The sequence below is a fragment of the Engraulis encrasicolus genome, chromosome 9 (genome assembly GCF_034702125.1).
Source record: "Engraulis encrasicolus isolate BLACKSEA-1 chromosome 9, IST_EnEncr_1.0, whole genome shotgun sequence".
NCBI classification, from domain to species: Eukaryota; Metazoa; Chordata; class Actinopteri; order Clupeiformes; family Engraulidae; genus Engraulis; species Engraulis encrasicolus.
The window spans coordinates 18266772-18273272 of record NC_085865.1 but is presented as its reverse complement, the minus strand read 5'-3'; positions in this window follow the sequence as shown (position 1 = coordinate 18273272).

Sequence of the window (6501 nt, the reverse complement as noted above, 5' to 3'; positions counted from 1 at the left end):
ACCCCAGATACTAAAGAAATGCACAGTGAATCTGAAAGGAAGTCTTGATGTGTGCATGGCACACTTTTTGCGTTAGTGGCTTGCTTCATGACCTCACTTTAACCCACAAAAAAACACAGACGTTGGGAGACAGACAGACAGACAGACAGAGCAGCAAGGCTACATAGCTGGGCTATAGTTGGCTGTCTGCTGTACAACTGTCCATTTTCCATCAGAGAGGGGACGTTTGCTATGCATAATAACAAGACCCTTATGTTTTTCTCAGTGACCCGTTTGATTGTGAAAGGCAATTGATGTGATGGACATGATTAGAACTTTTGTGAGTCTGACATCAAGTCTTAGGCCTACCTTTTATGGGGAGGGGGTTTATGTGATATGATTCAGGGAAGGATGTTTTCATCTGTGTTTTCGTGAACTTTGCAGGAAACGATCCCTTCTGTTTCTCATAAGCTTTTTATTTCCTCATGACAAAGTGTGTTACGTTATCAGTCAGCTACTGCAAATTAGACTTTTCTACTCGTCACCTAATCAAAACAGTTCATGAGAAAAATTACCTTGTGACGCACCATTCTACTCCCTGGCTCCCGATTTTACCCCAAAACAACTATTAGCAGCCAGGAAAAACAACTTGAACAAAAAAGACACGAGTAGGTGATGAGTAATGATGATTATAAGTGACTTCATGTCCGTGATTTCTTCCTTCTATCATTACTATTGGGTTTATTTGAAAGTGTTTTTAATGGCAGATATTAGATGAGACACTTACACAACCATTCACATGCACATACAGTAGCCTACACAGTGACATGCACACACACAGTGACACACACACACGCATGCACGCACACACACACATGTACACGTATGCACAAAGTCACACACACACACACCCACACACACACACACACACACACACACACACACACACACACACACACTCATAAAGTCACAAAGTCACAGGCAAAGCTGTGCAGTGCGACCCAGTGCAGTGCAGTGCAGAGTGACTGGTGGCCGCGGTGGCCATGGTCGATTGAGGATGACGATTTATAATGTCTCATACTGACCTCACAAACCTCAGAGCCAGGCAGGCACACAACAGAGGCACTTGAGAGGCAAATTGTGTGTGTGTTTGTGTGTGTGTATGTGTGTGTGCGCGCGCGTGCGTGCGTGTGTGTGTGTGTGTGTGTGTGTGTGTGTGTGTGTGTGTGTGTGTGTGTGTGTGTGCGTGCGTGCGTGTGTGTGTGTGTGTGCGTTTGTGTGAGTGTGTGTGTGTGTTGCGTGTGCGTGTGCGTGCCAGTCGGTTTGTTTGGGCATCTTGGTCTGACGGCCACACTGGCATCTGTCACCAGTAGTAGTCTGCACTGTGTCTCTATGTTTGTCTTTTCAAGTGGAAGAGCTGCGGTGTACTAAGACTGGTTAGGCCTTACGGCATTGGTTAGGGGTGTGTGGAAAAGTGTGTTTTTGTTTACTCACTATTTATGTGTAGCATAAATAAACAAACAGCATTTAGTCAACTTGATTAAACAGCAGGGATAGCCACATAATGTGTACCTTTCTGTTAGTGGAACATGATAATAGTCACTGAACAGACTATTTGGTTATTGCCATTGTGGTAACAGCAAATTTAATTATTTATTCATTTCAAAAAGTGTGCTCAACTCCCAAAGGTCTTTGGATGCGATCGGACAGCAACGATCATATTTTGTAGAAAAGTAGCACTCTCGAATGTGATTCTTGTATTTTATTTTAGTGGGTTAACATGACAGACAGACGTTTCGGCCTAAGCCTTTTTCATTGTCTTACGCTGTCTGTCTTTCTGTGTATCTTGTCCACTGTTCTCTGTTCCTCTACACCACAAGGGATTCTCTCTTATTCTCATTTGCCTCATGCCATGTTTTAGTTGCCCCTCACATATACAGTACGCAGGCCCAGCAACAGGAAATTGTGCATCCAATCAGCTGTTTCCTGTTTTGATCCTCCAGAAATCTCCAAATAGGGCGGCTGTTGCTGATGCCATGATCTCTCTCTCTCTCTCTCTCTCTCTCTCTCTCTCTCTCTCTCTCTCTCTCTCTCTCTCTCGTCCTCTCCTCATCCTCATTGTCTGGGATGTTATCTCTCTCTCTCTCTCTCCTCCCTCTCTCCCCCCCCCCCCCCTCCCCCCCCCCCCCCCCCCCCCCCCCCCCCCCCCCCCCCCCCCCCGCCCCCCCTCCCCCCCCCCCCCCCCTCTCTCTCTCTCTCACTGTCTTTCTGTCGTTGTTGTCTGAGTTGGCTGACCTAGAAATCCCTCATACTATTGTGCATGGTGCAGGACTCATTTACAGAACAGCACAGGCTGTGACCCTCCTGAAACACGCTATTCTCTGAAGGCACAACAACAAACTGAAACCTAACTTAACTAGGACTGCAGCTCTTGTATGAATTCATTCTAAAGTATTTAAAGGTACACTGTGCAAGATTTGTAGTTGTTTATTTCCAGAATTCATGCTGCCTATTCACTAATTTTAGCTTTTTCCATGAATACTTACCACCACCATCAAATTCTAAGTATTCATTATTACTGGGAAAATTACAATTTTTATACATGAAAGGGGGATGTTCTCCATGGTCCGCCATTTTGAATATCCAGAAATAGATATTTTTAGCTGCAAAAATGACTGAACTTGGGCCATACTAGAAATGATTAGTTTATTACTTAGTAAACTTTTATAAGAAGATCAAATTTGGCAATAGGCAACCCAGTTTCAATGAGCAGCAGAGTTGCAGTACCTTTTTTGACCATTTCCTGCACAGTGTACCTTTAAAATAATAATTAATTAGCTTTATTTCTGCTGTGATATGACTGCTCGAATGTCTGTAAGCATTGTGGAATTTGGGGAAAATCAGTAGTGCACTCACATTTGTCAATAACAGCGACCCATCATGTTTTCTCGAGTACTATTACTGTAAAGGACCACGCTAGAGAAAAGAAAGTAGTTTGACAGTTGTCTAGTTTGATGCTACCGACATATTATAATATCAAGCTGTCAGTTATCCAGAACAGAGTCAAATACAGTATGTCAAAGGTCAAAATTGTGCACACCAGTGTCAATCGGAGGAAGGTCACACATGGCCACAAACATTGTTCTGTCTCACTGACTTTAAAAAAAATAGAATGATTTCAAGTGCTCAAGTGTGTTGACGTCTTTCTACTAGAACCCAGAGAAAGGGGGCCCCACAATTAGGTCCTCATTACATTGTGTGTAATGGGTGAGGGGCCCTTTTACATGACTTTTTCCCAGGGCACAGCGAAAGCTGTCAGCGGCCTTGACCACAACCTTACAGTACAGTTCCAAGACCAACACACCTTAATTTAATTAGAAAGCAGTTGTCTAGTAGCCCACTATATACATACGTATAGTGTATGTTTGAATATCATACAAGCTTTTGTTTTGCCGCTGATGTTCAGCTGTGGACCATGTTTGCTTAACCGTCCCATTCTCCTCACCATATGCAGTGTTTTCTGTGCTTTCCCTCTAATGCCTGATTCGTTCTGCCCTCACATGAGTGAGGTAGACCAAGCAGACAGTTCTCCCATTTATGCTTTTCTAAGTCATCAGTATATTTGTTTGATATGTTTAAATGAGACGAGCAACGCTTGGCCACATTGTTGAACATGCTGGCAGACGTCCAAAGACGGCCATGAGAATGTTGACTCAGGTTTGTTCCTCAGAAGTCTCGTCATACACACAGACACACAGACACACACACACACACACACACACACACACACACACACACACACACACACACACACACACACACACACACACACACACACACACACACAACACTCACGCACTCTAGCTCTTTCTCACGCCTGAGTACCAAGCCGTAGGACAGACCGCAGGGCCATTTCAAAGTGAGCAAAGATAAACAGTGCTCGATTGGCGAGTGCTTATCAACTGCGTACGTCAGCATTTCTGTTTCTTCTCCCTCATCTTTTTTTCCCATAAAGATCACTTGACGTTGGGCCCGTGTCACTAAATCATAGTGCCAGACATCACCCACGCCCCCAAAACACAGCTCTGCTCATTTTTCAGTTTGCTTGTCATGTCTGTTCCATGTCCGCGAAGAAGAGGCGCATCTTGTCACCAGGCTAGGCAGGCAGCCGCTTGGGGCCCCCAATAGTGAATAACAGCTCACACTTAACTACGATAGTAGCAATTTTGTTTCAAATGCTCCTTCCTTTCAATTTTCACTTGGGGCCCCACATTACCCTAGAATCGCCTCTGCCATGAAGTGTTTGACTCTGATTTCTTTTCTCAACTAGGTATGAATGTATGCATGTACCTGCAGATGTGCACTGTACAGCTCTGGCAAAGTCAAGAGATCTGTATGTTTGCTCTCTGTTTCTGTCTGGACACATACACACATGATGCACACACATACACATTGCACACATGTACCGAGAGAGAGAGAGAGAGAGAGAGAGAGAGAGAGAGAGAGAGAGAGAGAGAGAGAGAGAGAGAGAGAGAGAGAGAGCGAAAGAGCAAAAAAGAGAGAGAGAGAGAGAGAGAGAGAGAGAGATAGATAGATAGATAGAGAGAGATGGAAGGAGACATGTCAGATACTATAATTTATGTCTTTATAGGTACTATAGTATGCCCACTGCATCCCATTCCTTTATTGCAAATCTAGGTCAGACTGAAGAAAACACCAAACTAGAGAATTGAGATTTGCCCATGGCCTCACACTGAAACATTTAGGCTACGGTTGTTGTTGCAGACCTCGGATAAAAAACTGTGCGACTTTTTTTTGCTAGGGCGTTTTTCCTGTGTACTGTGTGTAGTCCACTCTCTCTCTGTCTCTCGGTTTCTCTGTCTCTCTCTCTCTGTCTCTCCGTTTCTCTCTCTCTCTCTCTCTCTCTCTCTCTCTCTATCTATCTCTCTCTCTCTCTCTCTCTCTCCCACTTACTCCTCTGGACTTGGCTTAGATGCTTCAACCTGCCTCACTTGCTGCAGCATGTGTTTTGACTATTTTCTTTCTACAATTGGTCCCTTTCCCTATTGCTTTCTTTCTCTTGGCCGGCACTTCTCCGCAGGCGCTGCGGCCTGCCAGACCGTTCTCACACAACACAGACGTGGGCTTGTGCTCGCGGCCGCTGCATGGACACTGGAAATAGTAAAGTAAAGCCCGTCTCCAAAAGCGAAATATGAATATGCATGTGCCAACAGCCGTGCGACAGCTTGCCAAAGGCGTGGCCGCAGCCCAGCCGTGGCCCAGGGCCGCGATGTGACCAGGGGCGGTTCTAAGGGGTGGCAGGGGGTGGCATTTGCCCCCCCAGAAATATGATTTGCCACCCCAATTAAGAGCCCTGATTGTGACCAATAGCCTTAATGCTTGACATCATTTCAGACATAGAACTTTAGGTTGCAGGGTTTCACTTTAAGGGATTCACTATATCACATAAGTGTGTGTGTGTCGATTATATAGTGTTTATAATTTCCACTTAGTGTAGGAGCATGCCCCCCTGAAATACACTTCGCCACCCCTTTGCCACCCCAAGAATAAATGTCTGGAACCGCCCCTGGATGTGACCTGGAGCCGTTTGGGCTAGCCAGCCGGAGCCTTCTACAGGAGACTAAAAAACATTGCATCATCATTATAATCTTAATGTTGTTGCGTCTGTGGCAATATTTTGATCCGGTTTTGGTGGGAGCGCTGGCCAAGAAAGCCCTGCCTCTGCTCTTTCCCTCTCTCAGTCTTCCTCTCGTATGTCATCAGGGCTTTTGGCAAGGCAGGCTGCGACACTAACATCGACTCGCAGGCTCAAAAACTCAAAGGGCCCCGGCGCTCGGCTTCGCTTCGGATGAACGGAGGGTTTGTTTTCCTCTGCACCTCCAACCTCCAAAGTCCAAACTCATTTGCTGCTAATACCATCAGAGCAGCTCGGCGAGCCCCATCACGCCATAGCAACTTCCCATTCATAATCACCTGGGGTGTAGGGTGACGATGGTCGAAGGCCAGTGCTGGGGATTATGTGAAGTCCACACTCGCTTGCACTCGTGTCGAGCAGTCCCATCCAAAAAAGAGCTTAATAATGAAGGCATATGCATGTGAATAAATCTTTATTGAACACTGACCAACCCTGTCCAAGAGCTCATATCTCCACGCCTGTGAAATCATTTTTTGAAAAATACACTGCATACTTGCTCCAAGAAGCTAAAGCAGCAGTGCATATGCTTTGTGGTGGAATATTTATTTGTATCAAACCATCAGATTTCCATACTTCCATATTTCCATGTGCATCCAATCATTTCTGTGCAATGTGAACCCATTCCAACTAAAATAACAGTATGCATATGCATGCATATTCATTCCTGGAGAATATTTAATCATCTCCACCACTCCTTCGTGCCATATGTGATGTTGATTCACTCTTGAGGAATCAAGAACCCATACCATTCTGTGGAACCAATCTTCTCCAGAGGTTTCATACAGCCATCTGCCTTTCCATGTGGG